This window comes from Fukomys damarensis, unplaced genomic scaffold (assembly GCF_012274545.1).
Source record: "Fukomys damarensis isolate Sample0158 unplaced genomic scaffold, DMR_v1.0_HiC HiC_scaffold_37, whole genome shotgun sequence".
NCBI classification, from domain to species: Eukaryota; Metazoa; Chordata; class Mammalia; order Rodentia; family Bathyergidae; genus Fukomys; species Fukomys damarensis.
In genome coordinates, this window is record NW_022900949.1 from 32,669,067 (window position 1) to 32,685,544 (window position 16,478).

General features: G+C 49.6%; 1 long non-coding RNA gene across 1 annotated transcript; it reads right to left on the bottom strand.

The window, feature by feature from the left end:
- Nucleotides 1-5,554: 5,554 nt before the first annotated feature.
- On the bottom strand, nucleotides 5,555-8,383 carry LOC104870672. Its single transcript, XR_782562.1, has 4 exons — nucleotides 8,346-8,383; nucleotides 7,666-7,786; nucleotides 6,445-6,583; nucleotides 5,555-5,908 (listed from the first exon to the last, which is right to left on the bottom strand). It is a non-coding gene; the product is annotated as an uncharacterized LOC104870672 (long non-coding RNA).
- Between the last annotated feature and the right edge of the window lie 8,095 nt (nucleotides 8,384-16,478).

Genomic DNA, 16,478 nt, shown 5'->3' on the forward strand with positions numbered 1-16,478 from the left:
TCAGAATTCCCTTCCTTATTTTTTCGAACGAGAAGTGTTCCACTGTATGTATGGACCACCTCTGGTTTATCTGCAGAGGGTGCCTGACCGGACCAAGGGCTCCTGTAAAGGCTGAAGCTACCACCTGCTGGCTGCTGTGAACAACACCCTGCTTTGAGGTTCTTTTCATCATCTACCCAGAATGGATTCTTCTGGATCTCACCACACTTCTACTTTTAATGTGTGGCTCCAAATGCATTATACCATTTTCTATCGCCTTCTCAAGGACCCTTGTTTTCTCTCTTTATCATTTATTGGGCGCTGAGCATCCTGATGGGGAGGAAGAAGCATCACCACTGTGGGTTTGATTGGCATTCACTTAGTGATTTGTGGCTTGGAGCAATACTGCGTGTGCTGTTGGCTACTTGTTCATCTTCTCTGGAAAAATGTCTGTTTAGGTCCCTTGCTCATTTCTGAATCAGCTCACTTGTTCTTTGGTTATTGTCGAGTTGTAGGAGTCGCTTGCCAATTGTGCACATTAGCTGGCCATCGGATATGTAATTTGTGAACATTTGCCCCATTCTGCAGGTTGCCTTTACACTCTGCTGTGGCCTTTGACTGACAGACAGTTTAAATTTTAATGTCATCCAATTGATACAATTTTACTTTCCTGGCCTGTCCATTTGGCATCAGACCCAAGAAATCCTTGCCAACTCCTGCCTCTGTATTTTCTCCCACGTGAGGCTTTCACTCACTATTTTCTTCTAAGAGTTTTAGAATTTTAGCTCTTGACTTCTTCGATCTATTTGTCATTAGTTTTTGTGTATAGTGTAAGGAAACCACCAACTTCATTATCTTACACGTGGATATTTGGTTTTCCTGGCACAATTTATTTTAAAAAATTGTCATTTCTCCATCAAGTGGTCTTGGCACCCTTGTTGAAAAGCACTTGGCCATGTGTTAGAGGGTTTGTTCCCAGAATGGGTGATTCTGAGGCCTGTGCTCCAAGGCACTCAGAGGGGACCTGGCAGGATCGAGTGCCAGCTGCCCACATGGCAACCTGCTCGCCAAGGAACCCTGGATCACCTCTCCTTCTTCGTCTCTCTTCCTCCTGCACATATGTTTCCTGGATCCATCCTCAAAAAACCTGCTCATAAGCTGTCATCTTAGGGTCTGCTGTTGAGGGGAACCCAGTGCAGAGAGAGTGTCAAGTGATTTTAAAATTCCTCTGTCTAGAGCAGAGACCCCAGATATTTTTTAAGAATCTGGTATTTGTAAGGCCTCCAATTAGCTGCTTACATCTTTTATTCCTCACACCTGCCCTAAAAGATACCTGTAAGTATCTATGTCTGATGACAGAGAAGTGAAAGTCTCCAGAGGTCAAGTTCTTTGCCCAAGGTCACAGGTGTAGTAGGGGCTGAGTTGGGACTGACCCAGGACATCTGACACCAGGTCTGGATCTCCTCCTTGCCCTCTACTGGCATCACAGAGCTCAGTGTCCGGCCTGTGCTGGCCTCTGGACCCACAGGGAGCTGGACAGAGTGCCTAGGCTACCTACCAACTCCAGGGGACACTGCAGGGCTCCAGGGGACACTGCCATCCTGTCCAGGACACAGATGGATTCTCTGCAGGGGAGCAGGGTATGGAGAAGGCCCAGGGCCAGGGATGTGTGCATTTTACCGTGGCCGTATGCAGCAGGCACGGTTGTTGCCCACACAAGCACATGCCACCCCTACCTTCTCTGTCCCTTGCTGTCCTGCTTTCTAGCACCCAGTGCTGGCCTGGATCTGAGAGTCTTTCTGAGTTGCATGTTATGGACACAGCCCCTGCCCCCAGTGTGCAGTCCTCCCCGACTAGCTGGACGGGCTGATGGCAGTACAACCCAGGTAGACCTAGCTTGCTCACTTGCGTGCACAAGCTGATATGAACAGTCACAGATGAGGTGTGTGTGTGTGTGTATGGGTCCCTGGCCAGTGGGTGGCTGTGGGAGTTTTCCTAGGGTAGCTAACCATTGGCTCATCCTGTCAATGCCAATAGAAAAGCAGGGCTCAGGCTTGGCAGAGGTGAGAGGGACACACAGACTGGTTGTCTCTGCAACAGGCTCTCTGGGGTGCAATGTGAGGGACCTGCTGTGGCCTCTTATGGGTCAGGTGCTGGGGCTGCTTATAGAGGGCTCATTCTTCATGAGGGTGTGCTAGGGTTTAGATCTAGAACGTCCCCCAAACTCCCATGTGTTTGGAAGGTGATTGGGTCACCAGGGTTACACCGATGGGTTCAAAGAGGAAGGTGCTGTTAGGAAGTAGGGCCTGGGAGGAAGAGGTGGTCACTGGGGGTGTAGCCTGGAAGGGTTACTCTCCCTCCCCGGCTCCACCCTTTGCTCTCTACTTCCTCACCACCATGAAGTGAGCACCTTCTCTTCCGCCAGGCCCCTCTGCCATCCTGTTTCTGCCTTGGAGCCAACTGACCATGGACTGAGACTGTCAGCCAGCCAAATAAACCTCTCCTCCTTTCAGTTGTGGGTGTTGGATGTTATGTCACAGCAGAGGGAAAGTAAGATAGACTATGAGCCTCCAACCTTAATCCCTGCAGTCTTCCTGTGCCTGCTGAGGGTGGGGCTGATGTCCAAAGATACTCAGTGCAGAGCAGGGTGACAAGCACAGCACAGGCTGCAGTCGCCTAGGGACGTGCTCACTCTGTGGAATTGGGCACTGTGCCTGCACTGTGCCTTTATTTATCTGTTGATTTTTTCTTTATTTTTGCAGTGCTGGGCACAGAACCCTCGGCCCCCTGCACTCTAGGCAAGCACTTGCCACTGGGCCACACCCCGCCCGGGATGGCTCCTTCACCACAACCCCTCACCCTGGCCCAGGGGACTTTGCCGGTCAGCTCTTTCCCTATATTTTGCTGTCTCGTGAGATAGACAGCAGGAAAAGAAGTGGTCTGGCTGTCCGTGTTGTGAGTGGTGCCTTCCCAGAACAGCATCCTGCGAGGACAACCTCTACTTTCCTGGCTCAGGAGTGGAGCAGGCAGCATGGCACAGACGGTGGGGCCTACAGTAGGGTCGCCCCAGGGGTGTGTTACCCGGGGAAGTGACAGCTGCGGAACTTAGAAGCAGAATCCCTGCGTGGCCCATGGTGGGCTTCCTGGCGGTGTGGCTGGCCAGGTCGGTGCCTCCTCACTGGAGCCTGTGGCACTGATGACAAAGGTCAGGGGTCCTCCTGCAGGTTGGCACTGGGCTTGTTCCTCCTTAGAGGAATGGAGAAAGAACAAATCCCAGAAGAATCAGTCACTCACCACCAGATCTTTATTTAAGATTGCAGCACATTTTCTTCAAGTCTTTTAAAAAAAACCACATGGTGTTCACACATTCTGCTTTTCTGACAACACCAATTTTGCATGTTTTCCTAGGCCGCTAAAATGTCTGCATCCATTCCATCTTTGACCTCTGGTGGGGCCATTGTATCTGTGACCTTCCCTAACGGTGAGGCGCCTGTTTGCCTCCTCCCTTCTTTGACCCAGGAACACACTCTGCTGTGCTCATTTTTTATACCAGACCCTGCTTCGCTCTGCTTGCTGGGTCCTTCTGGGGACACTGCCTGGCTGTTCCTGGCCCCCAGGGATACGGCTCTTGGATTCCCCACCTGCCCCACTTACTGAGCTGTTTAGGCCAGCTCTGCTTCTGAGCTTTTGGTCTTGGTGTATGCACTCCCGTGGGCACCCTCTGTCCTGGGCACTTTGTACCACGCCCCCTTCTTGGTGACTGAACCAAGCCATGCTCACAGCCCAAAGCACTGAGGAACTGATGGTGGAGTCCCTGCCCCGCAGCTGAGAAGGCTGGGAAGTGGGGGTTGGAGTTGTGTTTCCATCCTGGGAAACTGATTTGAGTAAATGAATGAGTGATGGTGGATAAACAGTGACTGCGAACATGGGGAGGGTTGGGGGCAGCTGAGGGACACTACTGTCCACCACACATGGGAACCCCTTCCTCAGTGCCTGCAAGGAAGAGCTCGTGATTCTCACAAGATAGGCGAGGCACAGCGAGGGACACCATTCATCAGGGCCACACAGCCGCAGAGGAGGCGCTGGGGTCCGAAGCCAGTTCTGTCTGCCTGCAGCCTCTGAGCAGATGACATGGCCATGGCAGGAGCCCCACTGCACAGGGTAACCCGGGGGAAGCCACCCTGACCACCCTGACCCCAGACTGGGCCTGGGGATGGAAAGGCGGGGGGACCTCCAGGTCCCAACTTCCCAATAGGAGAAGGCATCTCCACCCAGGGTCAGCTCACTAGGCAGGTCTCGGGCAGAGAGGGCAGCTGTCAATCGTCCCTTTTCTGAGTCCCTGTACCTCCTCTGCAGGTGTTTTGTCTGCTCCTGAAGGTCAAGGATGGGTCAGGCTCTCTCCTGTGATAGCTGTCATATTTTCAGCACGGAGTTGTATGTGAATGAATCCCATTTCACACTCTAATGGAGATGGAAATCTATTGGCTCATGTTCCTGGAAGTCCAGCATGGTTCCAGGCATGTCTGGATCCAGGTGCTCAGATAACGCCTCTCCCCCTACTGGTTCTCTGTCAAGTTCAGTCTCTGGTGGACTTTTGCTGTGTGGTAACCAAGGAACTCATCAGTGAATGCAAGTGGTCGCTTTCCCGTAAACATCTTGTCCCCTGTGCTGCTATACAAGTCCTGAGAAGGGTTTGTGGGGGCCTGAATCCTGTACCCATCACTGGCCCGTGAACAATGCACCTGAGCAGGCGTGGTCTGGATCCAGGGTTGGCACAGTTCATTTGGTCACAGCACCCGGAATAGGAGAGAGTGTGTTCCCTAAAGGAAGCCTTTCTGTCAGTAAAGGGACAGAGCCCAGCTGGCACAGAGCAGGTGCCTGCTGCTGGTGCAGGCCCTGGCTGCCCTCCCCGGGCCACCTCAGAGGTCTGGCCGCTCTGGCTCCTGACTGTACCTGTCTCTCTGGCCGCATTCACCCTAAGCCTGCCAGTGTATTCCACAGCTGCTGTCAGCTTCTGGGGGCCGAGTTGGCCAAGGGCAGTGGCAGGCACAGGTCGTCACGGCTCGGTGGGCAGGGAGGGCCTGAGCAGGTGCAGGTGAATATCACCTGGCAGGAGGGACAAGTGCAGGTCAAGCGTGTCCAAGCCAGGTGGCAGATGGCTGATTAGACAAGACCTCAGCTGGCCACTCAGTGAAGAGGGAGTCCATGGCATCTGCGGTGGGGACCTGTAGCCCTGCTCTGAAGAGGCTCCATGAGAGACCCAGGGCCTTAGAGATGCGTGGAGCTATGTGGACCCTCCTAGGGACCCCACTGGGGCCAGGAGGCCAGATAATTGGGCCGGCTTCCTGGAGGAAGGGCCCCAGAGAAGTCACTGAGGAGCACTCAGGAGTTAGGAAGGGCTGGGTCTATGACCCTGCAGCTCCACATGATTGGAGAACCTATGGGGTCCCTAGGAGGAAGCACCTTTCCTCACGGTCAGGCCTGGGATGGGAAGGCAGGACCGCTCGGCTCTGTGACTCCCTCCAGCCTGGACCCAGGGTGCCCAGATGGGCTCGCGACGGGCGGAGATGCTGGCCAAGCCATGGCTGCTGGGATCCTGGTTCTCACATTGGTCCTGTTTTTAACCCACAGTGCACCCACTCTGAGAAATCAGAATGAGTCAGACATGATATAATTTTGCGAACTGTCTAGAGCTCATTGGAGCTCCATGGTGTGTGCAATCCTGGCTGGAAGTCCTGGGTCTGGGTGGGCGGCTCACACAGTCCGCTGCAGGTCGTGCTGCGTGACCATGCAGAGGATTCCAAAGGGCCTGCTGAATCAGGTTCCCCCAGAGCCATGGTGGATCCCAGAGATAATTTGGAGAAGCCAGGCACTGCTGTCCTTCCGCATGCAGAAACTGAGGCCTGAGCGGAAGCAGCTTGCTCAGAGCCTAGAGATTAGGAGACAGGAATGGTGAGGGCGGTCCTTTTGGAGCTGACCTTGGGAGCAGTTGTCATGCAGGAAGGAGGAAAATTAGGGCCTGGATCGGGTGCTGGGCAGCGGGAGGCCACACGAGTGAGTTCCATGTGCTCTCTCAAGGTCACCTTCATGAAGTGCCACCATACAGAAAACAGTTCCTGGCTCGGGGCAGCCACTGCTGCCTCCAGACTGTGCTCTCACCGCCCACCCGGTCTGACCCCTCCCAGCTTAGCTGCCTGCCAGGTCAAGGTGGAAAATGGAATCATAAATCGAGTTACACTGGGGCGCAGTGGGGGTCATCTTGTTGGGTGATTTCGACAATATGCACATAAATTCCCACCGTGAGGGATGCCCTTTGCACCCCATGCCACTCAGCATGGGCTGCAGGGTGAGGAATAGCTCAGCGCAGCTAGTACCCATCGGAGGCCCTAGCTCTGCCTCCATTGCAGGTCCTGCCCTGGCTCCCTCCACCCCTTCCTCTCAGGGCTCCCTAAAGAACATGTCCACCTGGGCTCCGCCTGGGGTTCTGTGTCTAGGAAGCCTGAATACCGGCTTGGGTGAGGAAGGGAAGCAGTTTGATGGCCAGGATCCAAAACACCCCCAACAGGCTCACTGAGCGAAGGCTTCATTGCCAGCAGATGTGCTTCTGGGGAAGAAATGGATCGTAAGAGTTGTTAGGCATCTGTGGTTAATCCACTGATGTGATCATAATTAAACGGCAGTCATGGGAAGTAGCTGAAGCCGGCACTGGGCCCAGCTGAAGGGAGTAGGTCACAGGGGTGTGGCCTTGGAGACTGTCTCTGCCCCTGGCACCTTCCTTGGGGACTTTTCCTGTTCTCTGCTGCCTGGTCACCATGAGGTGAGCAGCTTGCTTTCGCCACACCCTTCCACCATCATGGTTCCGCCTCACCCAGTCACCATGGACTGAAACTCCCAAACCCAGGAGCCCAGAGAAACCTTCCCTCTTCTAAGTTGTTTTTTTCAGGTGTTTGCTCACAGAGATAAAAAGCTGACTAACACACAGCAAACAAGATGTTAGGAGGTCTGAATTTGAGAGGAGCTGGGACCGGAGGGTGCTGGGGTTGGTAGGTGAACCAGAACTGGGCAGTGTGGAGCCAGGGGTGTCAGGGTCCTAAAGCTCCTAGGAGCCCCTCCCCACCCTCCCCTAGCTCCCATGGGTGCAGGGCATCACTGTCTTGTAATATTCTCAGGGACACAGGATGGTTTTAGGTGGACACTGAGCTAAACGTCCATTTCAAGAGAGACATACCTAGGTTCTAAGATTATAGAGAACAATGATCCACAAACAGAAGGTGGGATTTCCAGGCTATTATTTCTTAGAAGTATTTCATCAACAAAGAATGAGGAGGAATCGCCACTGACTGGTGCTCAGCTTTGCTTCAGTGATAATGAAAATTAAAACTGAGGCATTGGGCATGAACGTGTAGGGAAAGGCTTTCACTGAAAAGTAAGAGAAAGAAGGGAGCACAATTCTGACAAAAATCAAGCTGTTCCCTAACAGGGAAGCAAGAGAAGGTAGAAAAACAGCTTCTGCTTGAGAAATGGAAGGGGGCACAGCTTGGAAGAGGGGACCTTTTCACAAAGGAGAGGACACCAGCTTTGCAGGGTGCTGGTGTGGGCTGGGGTGTGGTCAAGTCATTCTCTCATACTTATTTCGCAGCTCAGGGATCCAGGGTTGATTTAGTTCCCTGAAATGATCATTCTTACCTGGGGAGTGACCTCACTGAGGAGTGGTCTGCAAGGCCCCGCTTTTCCGGGATCCAGGTGACTGCCGGTTTGGGGCAGTGGCTGGAGACTTGTAGACGTTGCTAGGGTGGGGAGCCTGGAACTGAGCATGGTAAATGCACGTAATCAGGTGTCCTTGTAAATCCTGAACATAGTTCCTCTTTTCTTGGTGTCCTGGGTCTTAGGGAGATGAGTTGGACGAGGCAAGCTTTGGGCTAATTAACCTTGAAAAGCTAACTTTCTCTAAACAATGGTCATATATCCAAAGTTTTAGAGTAATGAAGGATATGAAGTGAAAGTCAGGCTTTGCTTGGCTTTTAGTTACTTATTGGGCAACTGGAGGCCCAAGTGAAGATTTTAGTGAACAGGGAAATGATTTCTAACCAGAAGCAGCCTGTACTGCAGCTAACTGGGTAGCAAGCAAAAGACTCCTCCTACCTATGACCCCTCCTGCACCTAAAATATGTCCTGGTCTCACTCAGATTTGCCCAACATGTTTTCCTCCATTGTCCTTTGTTCTCAGTAGAGTTTCTGTGACCCCTGCTTCTCGCCTTATGTAAATAAAGTGAATCCTAGTGTACCTTTCTATCCAATTGTATAAGCTGAATGTATCTACTTCAACTAATGAATTAATGTTAAGCGTCTTGCCACTGTATCCTCACCTGGTTAGATTATCCTTGCCTTAAAATGGCTGCCACATGGAATAGCAGCCTCCATGTTAAAATATGGCTTCTCCCAACAAAGGACAGGCTTCTTCTTCCCAACATGCATCTCTTCCTGCCAAAAGAGAAACCTGATACTTGCTCCCTCTTAGCAGCAGGTGATGTCACAAGCCTCTCCTAGTGATGTCATAGGCTCCTCCAATATTTTAATGCTACCTCACTCAACCCCACCCCAGCTCAGGCTAACCCCACCCTGCTCTTATAAAAGATGCTCCCTGTTCCGCCACGTTGCTCTCTCTCTCCTTTGTTCAGACACAGCCCAGCAGATCCTCCCCATAATAAAGGCTTGTTATGGTCCTGGTCTGGTTCCAGTTTTGGGTGTTCACCACCCAGGACTGATCTTTGTGGAGAAGTCCCCAATCAGTGTGCTAGTGAAATGAACCTGCCTTCAACTTCCATGGTATGTGCTTGATTCATCTTGGCCTGACTCTGTTATACCACCTAGAGGTAAAGCACTGTGAGTCATATTTGCTACAACATCAGCAAACTCCACTTTTAATCCCTGACTGCCTCGGAAGGAAACACAGATCCTGTGCTCAGTAAAGGTTAAGGACCTGGGAGTTTCTTTGTCCCCTGTCTCTAGTGTAGTGTTTAACTGCATCAGAACACTGGCAATGGCCTGTGGAAGTGGTACACATCTGAAAGACAGAAGTTTGAGAAATCTGGTGATTAGAGGAGGATTCTGAGATTCCTTCAGCTTAACTGGAAGGATGAAGGTAGAGGGGGGAAAAAGGGGGTGAGGAATCAGTCAATAGCTAGGCCTATAACCCTAGCTCAAATCCTGTCACACCTCCCTGGCACTACCAGGTCATCATCACAACCTGGCCACCTAGATGCAGTTAGGACTTCTGTCACCATGCCCACAAGGTTTCCACTTCAGGTCTCCTCTCACTACAGCCAATGCAAGATTGACACAAATAGCTTGTGCCTTCCTTCCCCAGATTTTCCTTTTAAAAATGCTCTTAGATCTGTCTGCCCAGCCTTGTTGCTAAAGGTGGTGGGATCTTTTTCTGGTTGGCATCTGTAATGGTTCTCAAAGCCCTTTAATTTCCCAGACCACCTTGGTCTAATAGTGGGTTTAGGGCTATGGCTGTGGGGTTGGATTGAGGTGTCTGTGATCAGGGCCTGGGCCAGCACCATCCCTGCTGCATGTGGAGGCAAAGCTACCTCTCCTTTCTCCCTAACCCTAGTGCTTTGAGGCGTCACTGCTTCCACAACTGTAATTCCCAGGACTGACTTCCAGTCCACATTCTGGGGTGCATGTGGTTGCCCCAGGTGGGGCTCCATATGTTCACAGGCCTAGCAGGACCCCACCACATCCTAGGGCACCCTGGGTACCTCACTCTATCCACGGTGAAGTTCAAGAACATAAGGCCAGGACTGGCCTGGGATCCTGGGTCCCACCCATATCCGCTCCATGCTCCTAAGGAAGTCCCACTTCATCCTTTTGCCAAAACCTAGCTTCCTCATGGTTTCAAGTGCTCCGAATGAAGAAATTTGTGTTGCTCCTTTAAGAAAAATGAACTGCTCCACTCAGCAGAACACAGGCAAGGAGAGCTGAAAACTAGGTAGCCAAGCAGCTCCATTGTATGCAAATCCTGTACCTGCCAGGAGGGGGATGGGCACCGCCTGAGGAAATAAGACACACAGCTGGTGCAGCCCTAGAACTGTACACTCTGAATGTGGGGGATGGGAAACAGAAGAGCACCTGAAAGGGAACGAAGGTTGGGGGGTAGCAGTTTAGGGGTAGCAGCTTGCTTGTGGGGCACGTAGGAAGCTCTAGATCTGGCCCCCACCCTTAGTGCCAATTTTTTTTAAAAAGTAAAGAAAGGGCAAAAAGCAAAAACCGTGCTTGTGGAGAGCCCACTGTGTTCCCCAGTAGATGGGGCTTGAGTAATTGATCAGCTGCTCACAGTGGCCCTGTAAGTGGTTTCCCCCAAGGCCTGCTGGGCACAAGGTGGGCTCTGGCTCTGCCCCCTGCCACGAGTGGCCACAGAGTCCTGGAGATGCAGAGAGCCAGAAATGAGGTGTGCATGCTATTTCCAAGACACAGTGCTCCAAAATATAAAAACAAAACCCAAAACCAAAACCCTCCATTCCTTTTCTATTAATTAGATAGTGAAGCAATGATATTTTAGATCTGTTTAATAAGCCATACAGTGAAAATTAATTCAGTTGTGCCTTTCTTACTTTGGAAAGGTGTGGCTACCAGCAAATTTAAAGCCGAGCTAGTGGCTTTTATGATATCCCCTCAGGTTGGAGTATGTGAATAAATGATTTCTGTTTTTATGACAGGCTGGGCTGCTTAGAGAGAAAGAGGTTTATTTCTCACAGTTCTGGAGGCTGGGCATCCAGGATGAGACTTCATTCCCCATGATAATGCAGCAGGCAGCAACCTGTGGTCAAAGTGGGTATGAGAGAGCCAGAGAGGAGAGGAGGGTGCAGAGGGTTCAGAGAGGAAAGAGGGAACCACACTGCTCTCTTTTATAATCAACCCACTTCAACGGATGAAGGCCTGAATCCATTCCTGAGCTCAGAGCCCCAAGACCTAAATACCTCCCAGGAAGCCCAGCCTCTTAATGCCATTACCACAGTAACATGGATGTGGGAGGGGACAGGCAGTCCAGCTGTCACTTTCACGATAGCAAAATGGAACTTTGAAAGTCTTATGTTTTCCTGTTTGGAGACAAGTGGCTTCCCAAACGTCCTTAGGGATAAGGTGTACAAGCCACCCCATCTCCTCAGCCTGGATGGAGTGACAGATGATGCAAAGCTGGCCCAGCAGCCAGGGTCCCTTCCACAGGGGTGATAAGACAAAGCAAGCCTGGAGATATATCTTCTCTCACTCTGTTCCCTTCCCTCTGTCCCTTGTTGTGTCACATACTTGTACAGGGCAGATGGTGATTTGAGGTGAATAAGGCCCTTCCATTTCCTCAGAGCCAGCTTTGAATAAATCCTTTGTCCTATTCACCAAAATAAATGGTCTCCTTTGATTCAATGAGAGGCTCACAAATGAACCTGAGCATACAGTCCTAAGTAGCCACAGAGCATAACGTGCAAATCTCCCTGAACTGAGTCAGGCTACTGCCTTGGGGCTGTGGGGCAACATTCCTGGTGGCGGTTGCCTCCTGTCTGGAGGCTGTTGAGCGGGTAATGGTTGCGCTTGTCCTCTGCAGCTGTTGTGAGGTTCAGTGAGGTCCTTGTCATTGCCAAGGTTGAGAAGTAATGAGATTCACACATAGGTGCCTCCCTGCTGCTCTGGATCCATGGTGGTGAGGATGAAGGTGGATGGGTGCACCATGCGACTGGCAGGGGTCAGTCCTGCACACACTGATAATGACAACCTCCACCGTCAGGGAGGAGGGGGTCCCACACTGCACCTGCTTGGGGTCTTGAGCCAGTGAGCCAGACGTGGGAGGAAGTGGGGCTGGCTCTGAAGGAGGACAGGCACGGGGGCTTTGGTGCAGTGACAGCTGGGTGGCCAAGGCATCTGTGAGAAGCGCTCTGGCTTCTGTGGAAGCCCCATTTCCTCTGATGCACCCTGAAACTCCATTCCTGCTCTGAGAGAAGCAGAGAAACAGTGGCCTTGGGTAGTGGCCTCCCATCACAGAGGAAATGGCCTTGTGCCCCGAGGCATCCACGATGTCCCCAAGAGAGGCACCCAGAAGAGGTAAGGGGAGCAGGCCTGAGCCATGCTGGCTCCTGAACCTCCCCTGGGTCCCTTTGACCCTGGATTCTGAGCTTGTGCTCCCTCCTGTGACTTCAGCACGAGTTTTATTATTCTCTTCCCAGACCAGCATGTGCCTTGTGTTGAGAAAGGGTACATCTCCCAGAGGGGGGTGAAATGACAACTAGGTAAAAGAAGTCACTGGGTCCCTCATTCATCTTTTGATTTCAGCAGGAGGTACCGTGAAGTCATTGGTTCCCAGACAGCAGACACAGCAGGGCTGGCCTCAAGTGGGGAGTGGGCACATTCTGGGTCAGCTGCTCATCCTGGGGAAATGGGAGCTCTGATCATCCAGGCTGGCTTAGTTTTTGAGAAGAAAGAAATCCACATTCAGGTGTAAAAAATCTAATTTCAAACTATTACCAAAAGTTCAATAACAGTGATGATGGTGACAACAGGATTATATGGGCCAAATGAAGCCAGTTGTGGGTTGAATCCACTTGTGACCTCTTTCTGCAGGTTCTGATATACGGACCACATTTTTTCCCAGTACTGAAGATTGAACTCAGCCTTCACACTGAACTACACCCCAGGCCTTTTTCATGTTTTATTTTGAGGCAGGGTCACTGCTTTGCCCAGGCTGTGCTTGAAATTGTGATCCTCCTGCCTCAGTCTTTCAGAGTCAATAAATTGTTTATAGGGTACAACCTGGACCCTGGGCCCCTGCACCCCACTACAGGCTCTGACCTGATTGGAAAAGGCTCTAGTTTGGTCTAGTTTTCCTGGTCTGGTCTTTTCTAATCTGGTTGGCACTATTTGGTCTAGTCTGGTAATCTGGTATGATCTAGTGTGGCCTAGCTGGGTCTTGTGCAGTTGCTGTGGTCTGGTCTGGTCTGGTCTGATCTGGTCCAACCTGGTTTGGTCTATTCTGGCATGAGTCTGGTTGGCTCTGGGCCAGTGATTTATCTGGTTGGAGTTGCCTAGTCTAATCTGGACTGGTTTTACCTACTCATCATTCACTGACTACCTCCTCCAAGAGGAACTGGGCTGAGCAAAGGGTATCATAGAAGACTAGCAATTTAATGCAGGAAACAAGCTCCCTGTCTGATGGGTACTGGGAGGGGGTGAAATTATGATCAATAAAAAAATCATGTAATGAGGCCTCAGAGAGGAATTAGCATACACTGGACCATGTTTTCTTGTTATTCTCTGTTTTCTTCATCACAGCACCTGTGGACTTGTGGTGTGTGTGGGGGCATCTGCACCTTCCCCACTTGCCCAATCAAAATGTTATCTTGCATCTAGTTCCATGGTGGTAGATTCAGGGATGGCCAGAGGACTTGAGCTAGGCTGGTGAGAAGCAATTCTGGAACATTTGTTGGCAATGTAAGGAGACAGAAGTTGTCTTCATTGGTAAGAGTGTAGGACTGGGAAAAGCAATGTCTGCCACCACGGGAGAAAGCTTGCCCAAGAACACAGCCAACTCAGAAAAGACTGACGTTGCTCTTCATGATGTCCAAACACCCAGACCAAGCCATGCCTAGAATTTTCTGTTTCTTAGGCCAATAAACTTCTCATTTTGCTGAAGCCAGTTTGAACAGAGATTTGATCATTTATACCCTAAAGAATCCTGTCCAAAACCAGCACCATAGAGGTTAAATTGCGGGGGGGTTTCTTCAAGTGTAAGGATTGGAAAAACTGCCCAGGAAAGGTAGAAGAGGGGCAGACAGATGAGTAATATTTCATAGCTAATAGGAGAAAGGACAGCTTTCCAAGTGGGATGAGGTGCATCGAACAAGCCAAGGCTTAATTGGGATCAAGTTCCAGGGTTCTTTTACTGAACCCTGTTGAATGAAGTCAGACTCAGAGAATAGGGCTTACATTCCACAATGAGATGCAGCATCTGATATGTGGGGCAGGTGGCCCTCTGGAAAGGCATCTGGAGCTGCATCTATCTGTGAAAACCAATGTCATTTCAAGAGGGAGAGTGGAAAGGGAAAGAGGCTCATGGTGGGCAGGTGGAGGCTGGGGCTGCTGTTGACATTCCTGGGTCCATGTCCTTTGAACCCAAGCACAGAGGTCTGGAAGGGAAGCAAGAGGGTGAACAATTGCACGGGTCTGCCATGTTGGGCTGGAATGCAGTTAACTCCCAATCCTTCCAGGAATGATGCTGATGTGTGGTGCAAGGTGAACAGGTAACACTGTTTTCACGTTAACCAGCTGTTCTCCAGCAGTCAGTACTTACTAAAGAAACAGATTTAATGCAAGATGTACAAATACATAAGAATTTATAAGATTGGCTGAAAATGGCTGCCTGCAGAGTCAGATGCGGAAGAGAGCAAAAGGTCTGTCTATGCATTGGAGACCTGAAGGATCCAGTCAAAGGCCTGGAGCTCACTGTGGTGTTGCAAGTGAGTCCCTATCAGAGGGCTGAAGGATCTGCACCAGAAGGGTGAATGATCTGCCCTAGAGGCTAAAGATTCTGCCCTGGAAGCCAACAGACAATGTCCAAGGTGAAGGTGAAGAAACAGAAGCAAACCTTCCTTCATTTTCCTCTTGTACCATTCTGGGAACAATCCTTCTAGGGTGGGTCTCTCACACCCAGAACTAGGCTGAGCCAATTTAGTTGGGCGTTTCTTACTCAAGTTGATACAATCAGTTAACTTCACAGGTTCCGGTGCTATTTGCCCAGTAATTTGTTCCCTGCTGAGTTAGAGAGTCACATTTAGTGCATAGTAAACTTATATTTACAAATATACTCATTATATTTAATAAGGCCCATTTTAGACTTTCTATTTCATTCTCTTCTGTCTTTTCCTATGTCATACTCTTAAATGTCATTTCAGAACAAGTATCCCCTCATTATAATTTTTATGCAAAATATTTTGGCTATTTTGACTTATTTATTCTCATAAGTAAACCTGAAAAATCACTGCTGTCATCAGTGTTTTGCCAGGGAATAAATTTAATATGGGACACATAATTTATAGGATTATTTTATAACAGTTACCCAAAACAGTCAAATGCAGAGGAAATGTAAGAGATCTAGCCACACACTAGAGACCCTAAGTATCCAGCAAAGAGCCTGGATCCCAGAGCAATGTCCCACACAAATCCAGCTGAAGGCCTAGTGTCCAAAGCAATGTCTTCCATGAGTCGAGCCAGTAATCTAGAGCCTATTGCAATAACTCATGCTTATCTGTATTGAGGATCTGCCCCGGGCCAGTGGTGGAAGCCAGAAAACATTCACCAGTTGGGTGAAGGATTTGTGCCACCAGGAACCAGGAAGTGATGCTTACAGTGAAAATCAGAGCTCCCTTGATAAGAACAGCAGCCATTCCCGGGGACAGCGAGGCCCGAGCTCCTTCTCCTACAAGAACAGCCAAGTTTGCATCAGGAAAACTATCCACAGCATGCTTCTCCAAGAAAATTAATAGCTTATAAACTTCCCTTCTAGCTCTCTTTTTATGCCTTTGGCAACAGTCCTCAGGTGGGTCTTACCCAGATCATACTGATTCAGTTCACCTGGGCATTACAAGTTGACCATTAGTTAATCCACCACAATAATTTTGTCAGAGAAAGTGATTTTTGTGAATAGAATTTAATTAGTAAATTAATTTGTGGAAGCCATGGCTTGGAGGTTTTCTCCCCAGAGATTCATGCACTGGAGGTGTGGTCCTGGGTATGTGGTGAGAGGTACAGTCAGTCTAGTGGAGGTTCCTTATTTTGTTGGGAAGAGAACTTTGGAAAGGACTGTGGTGTTCCAATCTCTCTGGCTTCTGGTTTTGAGATACAATATTTCCTCCAGCCATAGTCTGCCATCTTCCCCGTGACCCTCACCAGAATTGGCACTATGCTGCTTAGACTTTCAGACACCAAAATTGTGAGCTAAATAAATCTCTTTACTTTATTAAGTCAGTCTGCCTCAGGTATTTCACTGTGATAAATGTAAGGCAAGCTAGTAAATGAGAGATCTGACGGGTAAAGAATTTACCATTTCCACTCTGGGAAATCCTATAACCTATTTTTGTATCAAATGATGACATTTTAAAAAATGTATAGCTCATGTACATTTCATGAGAAAGTTATTTCTAGACATTTTATAGTTTGGGGGATTCTTTTCAAATGTATCTTGTAACTTTAATATATGCTTACTTTGTATAACTATTAAAATTTTACTTACTGAAATATTATACTTCCAGTGTTCATTCAGTTGATTCTATCAAAATAATGATCACTTCTTTTCCAGTTGTTAAAATTTATTGATTTTTCTTGTCTTATTGCACTGGCTAGAACTTCCAGAGCAATTTAAGATATGGTAGTATCAGATATCCTTGCCTCATTTCTGAACACAGTGGGAACACTCTAGAACAATTTTTTTCTTTGAGGTCAGTTTTATCATGTTA